This window comes from Schistocerca cancellata, chromosome 3 (genome assembly GCF_023864275.1).
Source record: "Schistocerca cancellata isolate TAMUIC-IGC-003103 chromosome 3, iqSchCanc2.1, whole genome shotgun sequence".
Lineage (NCBI taxonomy): Eukaryota > Metazoa > Arthropoda > Insecta > Orthoptera > Acrididae > Schistocerca > Schistocerca cancellata.
Genome location: NC_064628.1, coordinates 422,886,393 through 422,906,770, shown reverse-complemented (window position 1 = coordinate 422,906,770; position 20,378 = coordinate 422,886,393). Strand labels below are relative to the sequence as shown.

Sequence of the window (20,378 nt, the reverse complement as noted above, 5' to 3'; positions counted from 1 at the left end):
CACCGCCTTAGTGCGTGTTTATCACGAAGGCTGTGACAATAGTTAAATTATTTAAGAAAAGAGCAATAGAAAGGGACGAATTGCAAATTTAACTGTATTACGCTCAACTTTGCGAAAAAGCCGGACACTGTAAAAATCCGCCCGGACCCCGGACAAAGAGCTAAAAAGGAGGACATGTCCGGATTAATCCGGTCGTCTGGTCACCCTAGTTATAGGTGACACAGAAACACGGTGGGTCGTTTCACAAATGCTGTTAATGTGTTAATACGGAGCAATGCTCGAAGCAGCCACCGCGAGGTATGACGGAGATGCTCCGTCGACAGCTGATTTTATAAGTGACGAATGACTGAATTGCAGCAGACGACACGTATTGTATCCCTGAATTTAAACTTATGTCCTGACCGATTCACAATCTCGTAATGTGCAATGTATCCGAGAAAATGGCGGTCAGAAATCTGAGGCAGAACTAAAATCACGATCGCTTTATTCACGGCGATTAAAGCTAACCACTACGAGCAAATTCAAGACAGAAAAATTTCGGTTTCAGCGCTAAAAAACGAACTGTAATTTCTGGCTATCATTCTTTGGTTACCTGAAACTGTCCTTACACTGGCTACACAAAATGCCGCTTTATTAACCGATGAAAAGTTCTGTTTGACACATGGCTGTAGGTTACAAACGATACTGGCATGTTCCGGGTTAAAAATGTATTATAGGAAGAAAATTAAAGGCAAATAAAATAGTCAGTATGACAATGAAAATGTGCGGCAAAGTATTAGAAATGAAAAATATTACATTTAAATTAATTAATTGAATAGAAATAATAATGAAATTCTGTCCTTCACGAATTTCGAAACTACGACCATTAACACAACAAATTCATGTGATAACCACAACGCTGCGATAGCAACATCATTGAAAGCTTTACATTTTTGACTCGTATTGCAACTGTTAATTGCAGCCTTCAAAAAATAGTTTCACGTAATGTCATGCGAAACTATCCTAATATAAGCCGATCCCTATGACTATGTTAGCTGAACTACATGTTGTGCGGTATGTGTGTGTGTGTGTGTGTGTGTGTGTGTGTGTGTGTGTGCGTGCGTGCGTGCGTGTTTGTGTTTTATGATTGTCATGTCTGATGAAGTACTAAATTAAAGGGCCAGATCCAGGGTTCGGGATCCGAACACAACGAGAAAAAGAGTTGGACAAGGTGAACCGATCAACTATCGTGACAGTTTGGGAATGGCGAACGGTTCGGGCGTGACATTGAGCACTCTGATTGGAGGAAACCAGCTGCAGCCCGTTAAGTGTAAACTATCAAGTAATTTTAATCAGACTACAAGTCTCACTGTTTTACTCCTCTGTTTACGGTACTATATTGCCGCTTTTACACATTGTCCCCCAAGACACGACAGCGGTTCAGGATGAACCGTGTCGACCCCTGTACAAAATGGTTCAAATGGCTTTAAGCACTGTGGGACTTATCTGAGGTCATCAGTCCCCTGGACTTAGAACTACTTAAACCTAACTAACCTAAGGTCATCACAGACATCCATACCCGAGGCAGGATTCGAACCTGCGACCGCAGCAGCACCGCGGTCCCGCACTGAAGCGCCTAGAACCACTCTGTCACAGCGGCCGGCCGACTCCTGCACAGAACACTAGCAATAGACAACAGCAATCCAAGGACATGCGGCGTGGCGACACACGTATCTTAGAGACGAGGGATGGCGGGTATCGCTGAAACAACCAGTTTTGGATTATACCGACTTTTTTTCCAAGTCAGCTCAACTTGACTCTTAAAACCGCTCAAAATAACCCATTTTCTGTTTCTTATTGCTATTATTTCCTGTAACCAAAGTAGAAATCAAACAAAGTTTGAAAATTTCGACTCACTCACTTTTGAGACGCACGGAATCAAAATATTAAACTAAATAAGCAAATAAAAGAAAATTTAGTCAGTCCACTATTCGCCGTTTTTCTCGAACAGTGATATATGGTTCAATACCATAAAAAGATCATCAGCATTCTCCGACTGAATCTAATTTTGTGATACTGTGATCAAAAATCATACTGTATTCGGGGATCATATCACTATTTGCGCATTACCAACAGTCAGTGATAAAGGGTGAAAACCGAGGCTGAAGAACTCTGTTCTTCTTGTCAGTGTGTCCGTATTCCACAGCTACAAGCAGGTAAAGGCATATTATATAGAACAGGCAGCAGATTAGCTAATTTCTATTTATCGTGTACTATGAATGAATGGTTAAGTTTTTAATTTATTATTGTTGCCATTATTTCCTTCCTCTTTCACTATTTCATAGAAATGGCTGACGAAGCTTTAATCTTATAAAGTAAATGAATCATTGTACTTCACTGCTATGTCACTTGGTAAAAATATCTGAATACTAGGGTTGGTGCCATTCTACAATACAACTAATGCCCGGTGACGGCAGCGAGTAACTTCCGCATAGACCAGGTGGGGGAAAGTCTTGCACACTGCACATACACGTATACCTTAAACATTATTGTCTCAGTTTTCCTGTACCACTTCTTATGCTATGTGTTTGTTGCTCGTTTCTGTTGATATTTTTATTAAAACGGCATTGAACGATTTTCCCATTATCTATAATAACGCAGAATTTAAAAACAATGCAAAGTTAAGACTAAAAAGCACTACTTTTTTAAAAAAATATTTGAAAACGAAACATTTTAGCACCACTGCTATGGCAAATTGATATTTCGGTTTTTAATCGGTTATTAGTAAAGAATAAAAAAAACATCTATTATCACCGAGACCAAATACGGAAAAATACTGGTTATTTAAAAAATACTGGCATCGATTTTAATCAGTCGGTTTTTCCCATCCCATCAGAGAAGTCGTGTATCGTCGTCGCGTCCCATGAAAGGTAATGGGGCATGGACGAGAGGTTCTAGGCCATTCCGAGACTTTCTGCTCTGATATACAGGCGGTAGTCTCTAACCAGACTCCAGTGTAATTCTCTTCCTACGGGGTGGTGCAGGAAAAACCCGCCACGTGCACTAGACTGCTCATTGTCGCCCGGCAATTGTCACCTACTGTTTCGAAGCTGTTGCGACTACGTTTTGCACTGTCAGTACGAAGGCCATTGCGACTTGGTTAAGACGTGTCAGCGAGATATATCATCTTCAAGAAAGAATCACAGTAGTAGAGGTGTGCGTGTATATCGATTCATATAAGGAAACACTGTACGTTTTTTGCAAAGAAGTTTCCTGGCGTTTACATAACAGCAAAGAACAGTACACACGATTTGGTGACAAGTGGCGTACCTCAGCTGCAAATGTAAAAAAGAATCGAGACCCGTCTATTTGCACACACCTGCTGTGATCACGAATATTCGAGCACGAATGATCCACAGTCCAATACGCCTATTATGTAAAAGCTCTAAGCACTATGGGACTTAACATCTGAGGTCATCAGTCCCCATGACTTACAACTACGTAAACTTTTAACTAACCCAAGGACATCACACACATCCATGCCCAAGGCAGCATTCGAACCTGCGACCGTAGCAGCAGCGCGGTTCCGAACTGAAGTGCATAGAAGCGCTCGGCCACAGCGGCCAGCGAAATTACGAAACTGAAATATGTAATTCTATGTCAAAAAATTATTTTTTATAAGGGAATTTCTTGCTACTGCCAATCTGCATTTTACATCCTCCCTAATTCGACCATCATCAGTTATTTTGCTGCCCCAACAGGAAAAATGAGTGACTACTTCCGGGGTCTCATTTCCTAACGTAATTCTTTCGGCGTCTCTGTTTGTATTAGGCGAAATTCAATTACATATGTTTTACTTTTATTTATATTCATCTTATGACGTCTTTTCAAGACGCGATTATTTCCATTCAATAGTTTCATGTCCATAGCAAACCTCAAGATTTTTATTTTTTCTCCATGAGTTCTCATTCACTTTCCATATTTTACCTTAACTTCTTTTACTGATTTTTCAACGTACAAGCAGAATAACAACGGTGATATTTTACAGCTCTAGCTCACTCACTTCTCAACTAATTCCCTCCTTAGATACCTCGCGTCTTCATTATATTTCCAATAATCAGAGTAGTCTCGGATAATTAGTAGGTCATTATGAAATTTGGCTGCGAGTGTGTTCACAGTGATGACTTCCCGTTTAAAGAAAAGGAGGGTAAAAGCTGCCAGTTATCTCTGATGCATATCGTTTGTGTTTATGAGCTGTGCCTTGCCCACGCAGCTGTTGCATGTCTGTCAAATCACGCACGTGTCAGCCCAGAACACATCTCCATTAATCAGGCTAACAGAGAGGTACGCTGCAATTAATAAGCGTGGTTCGTCAGCACTTTCAGGATGAATAAGAAAGGCCTCCCAGGCTATGAAATATCTCAGTTCCACAGTGCACCAGAGTTCCTAAACTATTGACAGATACACTCACCACGAAGGAATTATCCGAATGGGACGGAAATCAGAAGAAGTGATATACATGTACAGACAAACAAATGATTTATTCAAGAAAAATAGCTTCGTAAACTCAGCAAGTCAATAACGTGTTGATTCACCTCCAACCCTTATGCAAGCAGTTATTCGGTTTAGCATTGACTGACACAGTTGTTGGATGCCGTCCTGAGAGATATCATCCCAAATTATACCCAACTGGCGCATTACATCGTCAAAATCCCGAGCTGGTTGGAGGGCCCTGCCCTTAATACCCTAAACGGGCTCAATAGGGGAGAGATCCGGCGACCGTGCTGGCCAAGGTAGGGTTCAGCAAGCACGAATTTGAGCAGTAAAAACTCTCGTCTTGTGCGGGTGGGCATTATCTTGTTGAAATGTAAGCCCAGGATGGCTCGCCATGAAGGGTACCAAATTGGTCGTAGAATATCGTTGACGTACTGCAGATGACAACGAAAGGGATCTTCATATAAAAGGAGTGGCATCCTAGCCCAACACTCGTAGTTGTCGGTCCCTAATGAGGGCGACAGTCAGGTTGGTATCCCACCGTGTCCAGGACGTCTCCAGACACGTCTACGGGCTGTAATCTCAATGCCTGGAGAAGTACTGTTTTCAGTGATGAGTTCGAAATGAGCCCTCATGACCAGCGAAGTGGTTTGTGGATACGCTCCAGGCAGCGGTGGGATACCAACCTGACTGTCACCCTCCATACGGTCCAACAACCAGCGGTGATGATCTAGGGTGCCACGTCTTATCTTAGCAGGACCCCTTACAGCATAGCGGTTCGTCGACGATAACCTACGCAGTGTTTTGTTGACCTTCATACAAGCCATCCTGGGCTTACATTTCAGCAAGAAAATGGGCGCCCGCACGCTGTGAGAGTTTTTACTGCCTATATTCGTGCTTTTCAAACCCTACCTCGGCCAGCACGGTCGGCGGATCTCTCTCCAGTTGAGAATGTTTGGAGCATTATGGGCATGGTCCTACAGCCAGCTCTGGATTTTGACGATTTAATGCGCCAATTGGACAGAATTTGGTACGATATCCCTCAGATGGACATCCAACAACTCTATAAAACAATGCCAAGCCGAATAACTGCTTGCATAGGGCCAGAAGTAGACCAGCGCGTTACTGACTTGCTCAGTCCGTGAAGCTCTTTCTCTTCAATAAATAATCCAGGTTTTCTGAAACTGTAATAATTTGTTTGTCTGAAAATATAAATCACATCTACCGACTTCAATTCCACTCTTATAATTCCTTCTTGGTGCGTCTTTTTTTTGTCTTAGAGTGTACGAAAGGATTTACACGAAGGTGTTTCTTTTAGCGAAAAAGCCAGCAAATTACAAAACAATACTAAATAGTGAAAATAAAAGCAAAGAAATGTGGAAGGTTGTAAAACAAGAAACCGAGATAGAATCGCAGTAACTTTCTGACGAGAGACATGAGTACGTCGATAAATGATCCACAGAAACTGCCACATTTTGAGAATTAATATTTTTCAGGTGTAACAGATAAAGTATAACAAAAAATTCCAAAATTAAATGTTGTTTCAGAAAATAAATTATATGACAAGTACAATGATATTGTTGCCCACTACACAGTATAAAGTCAGAAAAACAGTAAAGAAATTAAAAATTATTAAGTCAGCAGACATAGGTGAATTGGCAGTCTCTGTACTTAAAGGCTCCATCTTTACATGTGGAATAATTTTTATGGGGTCCCATAAATAAAAATGGAAGAAGTCTTCACACTACAGGAAAGGTCAGTTAAAAACTGTGTGCCGGACAGGACTCGATTCTGGGCCGCGATTCTGGCCGCGGGTAAGTCCTCTACCGACTGGGCTAAATTAGTTTTTTAAGGATAGAGATACAGCTATTGCTTCATAAAACTGTTATATAAATAACAAAGACTTACCTCCACATGCTTCTGGTGTAAACAGATACAGAAAAGATCTGCTACAAAGTGTTTGATCAAACATTTGAGCCCCACACTATAATTTGGCCACTACGCTGATAAATATGCTTTAGAAAAGCGAGTGATGGCATATCTTAATACTTGAAATATTCAGGCCTTCATCTGTAAGTAAGTGAAATCAGTGTAGCATCCTCAGGCTGTACAAGACTACAAAAAAAAAAAAAAAAAAGGAAAAAGTAAGGCGCTTAGCAGGCAGAAACAATTACTCACAAAATACTTCCTCAGATCCAGAGTGATATTTTTGAAACATATCATTACTTGAGAATTTACGTTCACTACTGAAGTTGTCACATTTGATAGGAAAAGTGCGCCTGTAATTCACATAGTCAGTCGATTTCCACTCCTCTCGGTGCATAACACAAAACCATTGCAACATCGTATATATTATTCCACGTAAGGTTATCATTATTGTATACTGAACAGTCGAAGTAGGCTTCATCCGGTGGGTGGGGTGGTCCGTTCGCCCTGGATGCAACTGTTTGCTTTCCAGCCGTCTTATGCAGCTCGTCGAATTCTTTGGCATGCAACAGAGAGAATGGCGCGATTTTATCGTTGTTATTTCCTCTTTTACATATTTTGTTATTTGAGACAGAAGTTTCAATTTCGTTTTTGATTCAGCTATCTATACACGATTCAACACCCTCCCTCGCAGCTTTACTTCTGCCGACACCTCTTCTCTTGCCTTTCAAACTTCAGAGAAATTCCCCGGAAACCTTATGGGACTAGCACTCGTAGAAGAAAGGATAATGCGGAAACTTGGCTTAGCCACTGTTTGAAGGATTGCTCGAGTCCGGTAGGACACACAGTTTCAATCCTCCACTACATTTCATATCAGCGAACACTCCGCTGCATAGTGAAAATTCATTCTCGGTACGGAAAAGAACCATTAGAACAATAACCGAAAACAGCAACCGAGCTCCCTGTAAAGATATATTTGCATAGCTGGGGGTTCTATCTGCAACAGCACCTTGTGAGCACACTTAACAATCGGTTATGCATATTACGAAGAGCATCAGCTACCATTTCACAATCAGTAACATTCGTGATCACGGAACAAAAGCCAGTCTAAATTTACATTTACCAAGAATAAACAAACAAAAGACACAAAACAATATTTTCTACAAGAGAAAAAAATGTACAATAAGTTGCTCAAAGATATTAAAGGAGTAACTAAAATCCAAATTCATACAACAAAGTTAAGGAGTACGTAGTTAACACAGAGTGTGTAATTATAAAAAGTTACCATTATTTAACAATAAACAGCTGCCCGTGTAATGTAATGTGTCATAATTTAATGATTCTTACTGCAAAATCCTGTGTCCAGGATCTTTGATGGGCAATTCTAACCGTTTCCCATTTTCTGGCACTCAACATCTCATTGATTGTGGTTAGGTGCTGACTCAAATTTTTGAGTCTGGCACAGTGGTCAACAGGAAGAATTCAATGGAATAGCGCAAGTATCACCAAGGTCCTGATGTGTGTGTGTGTGTGCGCACACAATACAGTGTAGATTGTGTTTGTGTGTAGTATGAGTAGTGACCAGTGATGTGATACAAATGAAGAATTCTAAGGTAATTTTTGATGTAAGATAATGTTACTGAATGCATAAATCATAATTTATTTTTTAATTGCTTCTTTTTTTCATTTAAGATGACATGTCTAATTCCATTTGTGAATGATATGTGGATGAATAACTTAATAGCAATCTGATGGCCAAATGTTATTAAATGATGGTGCTGCATCACATAGTGAGCACTCACTATGTACCTAAATGTTTAGTTTGACGTTGATACTACATCAGAATATTTTATGATCTGAAGATGGCGTAGCCGAAACCGGTAATAGTGAAGTGTAAAAGTTTGTGTAATCAAGACGGACCTGTAAAATAAACTGGAGCTATGCGTTTAGTTTACGGTACATCACGATGCCAGACTGTTATTCATTGGAAGAATTCTCAGGAAGTGCAGTCTGCCCACAAAAGGAAGAAGCTTGCAAAAGCCTCGTTCGAGCAATATTTGATTATTAATCGTCAGTCTCAGATCCGTACAAGATTCATAGAGCAAATAGAAAAGACCCGAAGAAGAGCAGCATGTTCCATTATAGGCTTCTGCCGGCCAGTGACATAAATGTGACCACCTGTCAAAAGCCGTGAGACGTGCAGGAAGAGAGTCACGGGCAGTGACGTGTAGCCCTGCCACTCCAGTACAGTGGCCAGATACAACAGGTTTCTCGCCTGAGGATCCACGGCACGAACAGCCCGATCGGGATGGTCCCACAGATTCCAGACTAGGTTTAGATCAGTGGAGCTTGGTAGCCAGGCGAATATGGTAAACTCATCTTGGTGCTCTTCGAACCAAGCACGTACACTGCGAGTTGTATGATAAGTTGCATTGTCCTGTTGTCAGATACCATCGTGCTGCCCGCATCTCGTGGTCGTGCGGTAGCGTTCTCGCTTCCCACGCCCGGGTTCCCGGGTTCGATTCCCGGCGGGGTCAGGGATTTTCTCTGCCTCGTGATGGCTGGGTGTTGTGTGCTGTCCTTAGGTTAGTTAGGTTTAAGTAGTTCTAAGTTCTAGGGGACTTATGACCACAGCAGTTGAGTCCCATAGTGCTCAGAGCCATTTGAACCATCGTGCTGTGAAAGAAGAAACTGCACGTAGTGGTGGAAATGGTCCTCAAGGATAGATGCATACTTGTGTTGACCCATTGCGCCTTCCAAAATGACGAAATCACCCAAGGACTGCCACGAAAGCATTCCCCAGACTGTAAAGCTCCCTCTTGGCTCCAGAACGTTTTCTGTCAGACGTTTCACGTCGTACATGTCGAAGGCCATCTGTCAAATGGAGCATAATAAGTAATTTATCTGGAAAGGGCACTTGTCACCATTTACCGGGCTTCCAGCTGCGGTACTGGAGTGCAAATTCCAGCGTTCGGCGTCGACGAACAGTGGTCAGCATGGCCACATAAACCAGGCGCCTACTGCAGAGGTCCATACGCAGCAACGTTCGCTGAACGGTTATTGAGGAGATACTGTTGGTAATCCCTTGGTTCATTGGAGCGGTCAGTTGGTAAACAGTTGCACTGCTATTACCCCGTACATATCTATGCCTCTGTTGGTCACGGTTGTCATATACGGCTCGTGGTGCACCAGAGTTGCCTCGGCGCCTGTTTTGGATAGCACCATTTTGCCACGCACGGTACACATTAACCAAGACGCCCAATGAACAGTTTACAAACTTAGCCGTTTCGGAAGCGCTTTCACCATTGATCATGCCCTTCTAGATGTCAGACATATCGCTCCGTTTCCGCATGACAAAGACTGCACTGTTTTCCACGTCCCCTCGACACGTTTTATATGCCCTACACAGCTAGTGCTGCTTCCTGCTGTCAGTGAGTGACGCCGAACATAGGCAGTGGTCACATTAGTGTGAACTGGACCGCGCAGTTGGTAAGAGCGAAAGCGTCACGGAGGTGCTCAGCCAACTCAAGTGACCGACGTTGCAAGAGAGGCGTTTACTTTTTCGAGAAAATACTTTCCTAGAAGAGTCAACCAATATATTGCTCCTTCCCGCGTATAGCTCGCGAAAATATGACGAAGGTAAAATTAGAGAGAGTCGAGCTCACACAAAGGCTACCAACAATCGCGACGGGAACAGGTAAAATGAGGGGAGGGGGGGGGGGGGGCAGTAGTACACAAAGTATCGTTAGCCACACACCGTAAGTTGACTTGCAGAGCATAGATGTATATGCAGATGAAGGAACTATTGTTTGGAGAAAAGTTGCGCAGCAGGCGTTACCATAATTGGAAGACATTTATCACCTTGCATAAAAACTTAAGAGAAACTCAGTCGCCCAGTCCACAGTGAGCTGGCCGTGATTCTTGAAAAGAATTGGTCGGACTGTTAAATTTAAATAGGTGGTACTGGACTGAAGAATGCCCAAGACGAATGAGTGGAGAATGTGGTAGGCGTGTAATTGCTGCATCGTCAGTAAACGATGTGTGCTAGTGATTGATAATTCACACAACTGAGTACTGTCAGTGGATTACATTATAAATCATACACTGAGAGTGGCGGTTGGGTCGCTTCGAACAACTGCTATGAGCTGAAACTGTTACTGTAATATCTAAATTGTTTATGTAAACGCAAAACTAACATTCGTTTCCTGCTATTAGCACCTGATCTCAAAATATTCACTTTAGGATTCTCCAGAACGCAATAATTTTTATCGTAAATGCTTGGTGCAGCCTATATATACATTCTTCCTCGGAGCCATTCGCGAATTCAACAGAATGTATTGGTACTACAATACTAGCCATTAAAATTGCTACACCACGAAGATTACGTGCTACAGACGCGAAATTTAACCGACAGAAAGAAGATGCTGTGATATGCAAATGATTAGCTTTTCAGAGCATTCACACAAGGTTGGCGCCGGTGGCGACTCCTACAACGTGCTGACATGAGGAAAGTTTCCAACCGATTTCTCATACACAAACAGTAGTTGACCGGTGTTACCTGGTGAAAAGTTGTTGCGATGCCTCGTGTAAAGAGGAGAAATGCGTACCATCACGTTTCCGACTTTGATAAAGGTCGGATTGTAGCCTATCGCGATTGCGGTTTATCGTATCACGACATTGCTGCTCGCGTTGGTCGAGATCCAATGACTGTCAGCAGAATATGGAATCGGTGGCTTCAGGAGGATAATACGGAACGCCATGCTGGATCCCAACGGCCTCGTATCACTAGCAGTCGAGATGACAGCCGTCTTATCCGCATGGCTGTAACGGATCGTGCAGCCACGTCTCGATCCGTGAGTCAACAGATGGGGACGTTTGCAAGACAATAACCATCTGCACGAACAGTTCGAAGACCTTTGCAGCAGCATTGACTATCAGCTCGGAGACCATGGCTGCGGATACCCTTGACGCTGCATCACAGACAGGAGCGCCAGCGATGGTGTACTCAACGACGAACCTGGGTGCACGAAAGGCAAAACGTCATTTTTTCGGATGAATCCAGGTTCTGTTTACAGCATCATGATGATCGCATCCATGTTTGGCGTCATTGCGGTGAACGCACATTGGAAGCGTGTATTCGTCATCGCCATACTGGCGTATCACTCGGTGTGATGGTATGGGGTGCCACTGGTTACACGTCTCGGTCACCTCTTTTTCGCATTGACGGCACTCTGAACAGTGGACGTTACGTTTCAGATGTGTTACGACCCGTGGCTCTACCCTTGATTCAATCCCTGCGAAACCCTACATTTCAGCAGGATAATGCACGAGCGCATGTTGCAGGTCCTATGCGGGCCTTTCTGGATACAGAAAATGTTCGACTGCTGCCCTGGCCAGCACATTCTCCAGATCACTCACCAACTGAAAACGTCTGGTCAATGGTGGCCGAGCAACTGGCTCGTCACAATACGCCAGTCACTACTTTTGATGAACTGAGGTATGGTGTTGAAGCTGCATGGGCAGCTGTACCTGTACACGCCATCCAAGCTCTGTTTGAATCAATGCCCAGGCGTATCAAGGCCGTTATTACGGCCAGAGGTGGTTGTTCTGGTTACTGATTTCTCAGGATCTATGCACCCAAATTGCGTGAAAATGTAATCACATGTGAGTTCTAGTATAATATATTTGTTCAATGAATACCCGTTTATCATCTGCATTTTTTCTTGGTGTAGCAATTTTAATGGCCAGTAGCGTAAATACCCTCATACATGCGCTGCACAGTGGCTGGTGGAGTATATATTTAAATGTGGAAGCCATATTACTGAGCTTTATGCTATTTTACAAGGGGGTAAATTCGGAAGGTAATGGTCTTGTACTGCCGACTATGGAGATTGCGAAATTTGCTCGCTCCATCCTGTACTTAGCTTTTGTAACTACCTGTGTTGACTTAGCTTTTATAACTACCTGTGTTGTTTGTTCTCTCTTATTGAATACGCGTTCAATTACTACCTTAAGGCAACAAACTAAAGGAGACTGTGTTCTGAATTTATACCTTTGTCGCACGTAAGCAGGCAACAGCTCTGTGCCGTTAGCTGCGAGTGTTTCGCGAACCATTACCTTCGTCGCGGTCTCCTGCCAGAGAGACATCGTGCCTTTCAGACGTTGGAGACTAGCTGCACGCACCCGCACAGTAGACCCTTGTGCGCCGCATTTGCAGCTGACAACTGTAACATATCGTCAGCCTAGTCCCACTTAGAGGCGGCTACTGTTCAGCACACGAGAACTTCCCTCCGCTTAGCGACACAGTATCCAACGAAAAGTATCGATACTTTGCTCATGCTTAATTTCGTACTCATGAAAGTATCGAAAAAAAAAAAAAAGAAGATTAGAGATGATTCTATTAGCACCAGTCTCTTCATCTATGATTTTAAAATGTATCTATAACTGAGAGAGACGGTCGATTTTCACAAGTTTTAAATAGAACAATACACAGATTTGTCAAACTTAAGTCTACTTCCACTTAAGTTCTGCCAAGTAACGTAGCTCGATGAATCTTGGACCATACATAGAAACAACAGTTACAGTACAGTGTAGAAGGTAACTGACAGGAATACGTAATGACACGAACTGAAATGACACTCTTATTCGAAGAGAATTACACTGAAGGCGCCGAGATTTGTGATGGTCCGGTGAAAATTACAAAAGGCGTTGCACGGTTCTTAATAAGGTATGTGGTCAGCATAGGCGGCAGTGCATGCTCTGCAACATGCTCCCATGTTGGCCAAAAAGTTGATGAGGAGCTCTTGTGGTAGGGCGTTCCATTCCTCCATCAGCACAGTTGTCAACTGCTGGATGGTCGCTGGTGTACTGCAGTACGTATTCAAAATGCATACCACAATTGCTCATTGTGGTGTAAGACGGGGGAATGGGTTGACGAGAACATTCGCGGAATATCCTCTCGTTCCAAGAAACGATCTATTTGCGCTGTTCGATGAGGTGCCTTGAAGATGAAGCCAGGACCAATCTCACCACTGGAAAGACACACTTGTGGAAGGAGAACAGTAACACAATAACATAGACCGTTTAGTGTATCGTGTTCGAAGGTCTGGAAGTCAGTACGCCCATTTATCATTATGCTATCCCTCACCATAAAACTTGGATCACCAAAACCATCATTTCGACATCGCTGAACGTATCCTCATGTGGGAACACGTAATGCTCCCAGGAACACTGTCGAACATTATCGTTTTGATGGTCGAGATGCTATGGTGTGGGAGGCATAATGTTGCACGGGAGTACTGTCCTTCAAATCTCTGCACGCGGTACGCCCACCGGCCAACGTTATTGTGACGCTGTACTCCTTCCCCAAGTGCGTCTTTTCCGGTGCACATTCGTCCCAGTCTTCATTTGTAGGTATGGCAATGCGCGACCGCCTCGAACAGCGCAGGTGGAAAAGCTCTTGGAACGAGAGGATATTCGGCGAATGGACTTACAAGCCACTTCCCCCGACTTATACCTCATCGCGAACTGTCGGATGCGTACGTCCACATGCGCCAACGACCATCCAGCAGATGTTAACCAAGCTTTTGGAGACATGGAACGCCCTACCACCTCAAAAACTTACCAACTTTGTGGCCAGCATGGAGTCACCTTGTAGAATGGGGGCCTTCATTGGTGATCACACACCCTTTTAATAATCATGTCCTGCCTTTTGTAGAGCCTATGGAACCTTCATAAATCGAACTTCTCTTTCAGTTACCTTCTGTACTATGCTGTAGCTATTCTGTCTATGTTTACTCCAAGTTTCATGGAGCTATGTTACATGGCATAAACACATCATGCGAGAGTTACTTTCGTCCTTACGTTTTGCACACTCGTATACAAACTATAAATCAAGCAACGTTTTTATTTTCATTACAGATTCAAATAAAAAAAATTGGAACATGCAATATGAAATTGCAGAGTATATTTTAGGAATCCGCTGAATAGAAACCAAAAATAAATAAATTAAAACTTATCTAAACTTCCCATTCCTCCTTCGAACAGTCACTCAGATCAATATTTTATCCAATCGTTTCGTCGATAGTCCGTTTTGTGACAGTGAAAACGTACTGCCTGTCATTAAGAACAAACTCACGGAGGGCACTGATGTCGCTGGAGTCGTCAGTCACTCGTTGGGAAGCTTATACAACTAGAGGGGAAAAACCTTCACGTGGTCCCATTCCTCTAAAGGATTAGCCCACAACCGTGATACAAATGCTGCCAAATAAAGGCTCATTGCATCTTTTTGATCAACCAGAGTGGGTTCGAAAACGGCTACTGTTCCACCTTTTTTCTTGTCTTTCCTGCGTGCTAACATCTTATGATGACTGCAGAGATCGTATACCGTTTGAAGCTGCTAGAAACGTAAGGGTTGCTAATAATTTCGTACACTCACACTGTCGTTCAGTTGTTGGCCTGTTGGTACTCGCACGTTCAAATGCTGAAAGTGTTGCAACTGAGTTATGCGGCCAGAATGTTGGGTAAATAATTAAAATGCAATAAATCATTATTAGGGTCATTCGATACGATGCCTTCTGCAAAGTTCTGGTATGTGAGAAAGCATCAGCTGAAAAAAAGTATGGATATCGAGATAAAAATGCTCTATACCAAGAAGTATGGATACTTTTTCCGTTTCAGTTCCTCTTCTGCTAAGCTATAACGATGCGCGAGTTCTTATTATGCCCACCCCTTCTTCCGGCTATGCTGGGAGGCTAGAGCGTGCCCAAGATCTTGAGGGGCTGTCGGGAGGCTGCGGCAGGGCGGTTGTGGAAGAGGGAAAGTGGAGGGAACAAAGCACAATTTCTTACGAAGTAAAGAGCAAAACTATTGGAAAACTGTATTTATTAATCACCAAACGGCCTAATGCTACCACTTTTAATGTACTACCTGCAATGGATTTAACTCAGTGAATTTAGTTTGCATGGGGCATGAACATATTATTTTGCTGTCAAGCGGCTAGCATTCATATATATTCACATTGTTATCATTTTTTTGGTTGGTAAAACGAGGAAAAACCACCGCGATTCAATGTTGTACAACGCTAGGGGAAGTTTTCAAAGTCCAGAGCCATGTGGCATTTTCAGTCTCAAGGAAATGTTTTTCTTGGTGGAGGGACAGCATCTCTCCTCTGCCACTCGCTGAATGCATTCTTCTTGCTGAGAGGCGAGGGTAATCATTGTTTTTACGCTTTCTATGATATTACTGAGTGGTAAGCTTTTGCACTGAAAATTTGAAACGATATTACACCATAATTTAAAGAGCACAGCATCGCGTCAGCGTAGTTCCTAGTTAATTTTGGTTCTCTTCTTACGTAACAAATCTTATCCATAATGATCACTTGTCAGATTTTATGATAACAGTGAAAATCGATGTCACATCCACGACTGTGTAAATTTAATCTCTAAACTCGCTACGTACTAGAGATGGCTAACACCGTATTAGAGATCGTTAACACGTATTTAGTGCGTTGTCGCTCGACAGCGAAGTAGCTGGCCGCAATTGGAGGAAACGAATTGGCGTTAGTTCTTGAGTATCAGAAAGTCTATGCTAATCCTTTATTAAATTCCACAACTCTTCGCAATATCTCTTCGACCGCAACCATGTGACACCGCTTACAATGATGCGTCTGAAAGATGGGGATTTTAAGTTCAGCGGTACCCTCACTGCTATTCGAGAACAGACGACATCGATTTTTTTCTTTCACGGGTCTACATTTCATTTCTGTGGTCGCCCTTAACAACACAAACACAACAGTAACCCAGCACACACATCCATCGCAGCCATTCATGCGTCTCGGCACACTAAACTAAGTAAGGAACAGGAAGATGTAATCACTACTATTACACCTCCCAAGAAAACTCATGGAGAAACATCACAATGAAACGTAACATATGATTGCATTAAAACATATTTGTACTGCTCTCCTTAACAATTACTCATTTTAAACATTTAATGTTTTACTCATTTTAAACATTTAATGTTCTTTCATTCCACTGCATGCAACATTTCTTCACAGTACTTAAGAAGTCTTATAATTTCAAAAATGCCTTACCGTAATGGGTGTGAACCTCAAAAAACGTTATTACAACATAATCAGCAGCAAAGCTTCCACTGATCAGTGGAAAACATCATGTTATTGCAATTGTTCTCAGAAAATTCATCAGTTGGGTTCAAACAGTAGTGGGCACTTCACAAAAGTTCAAAGATCGCCTTTAGATTATTTATCAGGGAGCATTAACATTGTAATGAAAGTAAATACCATCTGGTCTACTACAATTTTTGATGATTGGTTTCAATTTGATAAATGTAAATTTCCAGTCTATTGCTGCAAGACGCAGTTATCCAAATGGGTGGACGCAGCGTGTAACTATTGGTCTCAGTTTCCCCAAGACAGTGTCTTCAATTCAACATCTACATCTACATGATTACTCCACAATTCCTAATTAAGTGGCTGGCACCTCCTTCAAGCTATTTCTGAATGTTCCACTCTCGAAAGGCGAATGGGAGAAGTGAACGTTAAATCTTTCTGTGCGAGCTTTGATTTATCTTCTTTTATTCTGATGATCATTTCTCCCTATGTAAGTGGGCGCCAAAAAAATATTTTCGCAATCGGAGGAGTCGGTGATTAAAATTTCAGTAGAAGATCCTGCCGAAACGAAAAACGCCTTTGTTTTAACGATTGCCAACACAATTCATGTATCATATCCGTGGCACCCTCTTTCCTATTTCAAAAAATACAAAACGAACTGCCCTTCTTTGAACTTTTTCCATGTACTCCGTCAGTCCCATCTGAAGCGGACCCCACACGGCACAGAAAGGGCGCACAAGCGTGGTGTAAGCAGTCATTTTAATAGATCTGCAGCACTTTCTAAGAGTTCTGTCAATAAATCGTAGTCTTTGGTTTGCTTTCCTCACAATATTATCTATGTGATCGTTCCAATTTGAATCAGACGTAACTGTAATCCATAAGTATTTAGTTGAAGGTACAGCTCTTAGATTTATGTGATTTATCGTGTAATTAGCGGACTTCTTTTAGTACTCATGATGATAACTTCATACTTTTCATTATTTAGAGTCAACTTCTGCTCTTCGCACCATGCAGATATCTTGTCTAAATCATTTTGCATTTGATTTTGATTAAGTGTTAACTTTCAAGGCGTGATTTATGCTGCGGAGTTTCGGGAAACAATGTTTAGTTACTCAGCTTTAGTGGCACTGTCACCAGTGACATCACCACTGTTATCGCATAGTGAAGGTATTGATTACTAAAGAATTAGCAGTGGTTTGGCTTACTTTGAAAGTACTTAAGAAGTAATGGTTTCAATCTTTCTGACGTTATTACATGTCCTTGAATAGAGAAAATGATATAGGAGATGAAAGAAACGCTGTATAAAAACATGAGGATTGCCCAGACGCACTAAGACAACGATGCACAGCAGCAAACGAGGCAGGAATTTGAAACAAGTTGAGTGAATTGGCCGCGGCCCGAGAATAGCCGAACCCATTTATGACTGCCACTTCTTAGCTTATTTTAGACCGTGCAGAAATAGGTCATCTTCAGCGCTGCAGAGCTATCCGGACAGGGCAAAAGTTGCGGGACAGGTACCTAATACCGTACGCAAATCAGTACATTTCGATGTACTGCAGCAACTTCACATTGCGTCCGTCCAGTATCGAGACGGAAGACGCTTCTCCAGTAATAACGCCACTCCAACCGTAATTTTATTAAGCTGCCACAGCGATATCGGTTATCATTTGAAAGAGGCAGGTTATATGGTATAGAAAATACTCGTAAATCATTTGATGATGAACGACCAGAGATTGAAGAATCATGGTGCACAGTTCGAAATAAAGTTATTTATGTCGAATGCAGCATTTACGAGTACCACTGTTTCAATTACTAAAGGACAGCAGTTTTTAGAAATAATGGACGACAAGTATAATGTAAAGCAACCATAAAATGGTAACGTAATAAAGCTATACTGATTTTAGTGTCATTAGACAACACCACGTTATACCCCATGTCGCTTGGGAAATGAAAATACTAACTGCGCATTTTATGATGATTCGTTGCTATTCCAATCTCGACATACAGACTAGCATTCGCATATCTGACGATCCCGGTGTTAATTCACAACCGAGTAAGTAAAACAGAAAAAAACTGAAACGAATTCCCAGAGACGTTTTGAGTATGAGTGACTTTTAGCTTTATAGTTGGATTCACCTTAGGAACTAGATGTACATGAGCGTCCATCCTCGTCACTTTCGTGAGCAACAGTTTTAAATGAATATCGACTGCAGTCATGATTTACTTTCGCGACTCACAAGCAACTATGAATAATATGAATGCCTTCTGTAAATATATGTACAGGGTGCTTCTACAGGGAACGAACATATTTTAAGAGGTGATAGTATGAACCATTAATGCTACTTTTTCTTAACAATTAACGTTAAAAAAATTCAGTGCCACAGCGAAGTTGCACAAGTTTATGTAATGTTTCCCTTCCAAATTGGTCCATACGACCACAGTTTCACCCTAAAATACCCCGCGTTTTTAATTATTCGAAATCACATGTACAGTGTCAGTTCTCAAGTTCTGGTACCTCGCAAGCATTCTGCATGACGTCGAAATCCTAACTTTCAGGCAAACTGTTTTAAAATTTACATAAATAGCTCTTCATCCATAGTCAATTATTTTCAGTGGCCATTTCGTACTTGAAATATGTCTGAAGAACGATTCAGAATTTATTGTGCTAAACGGAGCTGTTAAATATAAAGGCGACTGGAAGAAAGGAATGAAAGGCCCGCCCGGTTAGCCGACCGGTCTAACGCACGACTTTTCGGAGCGGGAAGGAGCGCCTTGTCCCTGGCACGAATCCGCCCGGTAGACTTGTGTCGAGGTCCGGTGGATGGTTTTTAGGCGGTTTTCCATCTGCCTCGACGAATGCGGGCTGGTTCCCCTTATTCCACCTTAGTTACACTATGTCGGCGATTGCTGCGCAAACAAGTTCTCTACGTACACGTACACCATCATTACTCTACCACGCAAACATAGGGGTTACACTCGTCTGGTGTGAGACTTTCCTTGGGGGTTCACCGGGGGCCGAACCGCACAATAACCCCGGGTTCGGTGTGGGGCGACGGAGGAGTGAAGTGGACTGCGGTAGTCGTCGTGGGGTTTGGACTAATGCGGCTGCGGCGGGGACGGAGCCTCTCAATCGTTTCTAGGTCCCCGGTTAACATACAACATACAAGGAATGAAATGCCTGAAGAAGGTAAAGGACTTTGTGTGCAGGTTGAAAATGGGTACGGGAAATATATCGCACTTAGACAAAATGTGCAAGAAAATTCTTATGTTAGAGTTGATGATTACTGACCTCGTTGATTGAATGCAGGTACGGCGAATGGTCAGATGAACGGGCACCATAACCAGAGTGTCCCTGAAACAAAAACAAGTTGATAAGCTGCCTGCCTCTGCCGTTGATAATAAATAAAAAGTTTGACTGCAACATAAAAGAGTATTTCTTCACTTACTTATTGACAGACATACACATCGCGTCCTCTCTCTCTTTCTCTCTCTCTCTCTCTAACAAACAAACACACACACACACACACACACACACACACACCCGGAGGGAATATTGTTTATATGAGCAGTATTCAAACCATAATTTTCTTCTGTCGCTACAATAATGGCTTACATTTTCTTTGTATGGACATATAACATTTGTATGTAATCTTTGTTATCAATTACAGATGCAGTCAACTGTCGTCCCGGGGAATACGATTCTTTCCAAATCTATCTGTCTTCACTAAATAAGTCCAACTATCTTTTTAAGTCTGTTGGTTTTGTTACAACTATTGACAAGTTCTACATTTCATTTTTCCCAATGAATTTTAGTTTTTAGCATTACTGTAAAAAACTCACGTCGATTACT

The 20,378-nt window shown here is 42.3% G+C and overlaps 1 protein-coding gene across 1 annotated transcript in view; it reads right to left on the bottom strand.

The window, feature by feature from the left end:
* The window catches only part of LOC126175172 (POU domain, class 3, transcription factor 2), a 498,697-nt gene that overhangs the window by 202,715 nt on the left and 275,604 nt on the right, over positions 1-20,378 (bottom strand). The window contains exon 2 of the mRNA XM_049921762.1: positions 19,818-19,880. The gene's annotated coding sequence lies outside the window, so the exon portion shown is untranslated. The remainder of the gene's footprint in view (positions 1-19,817; positions 19,881-20,378) is intronic.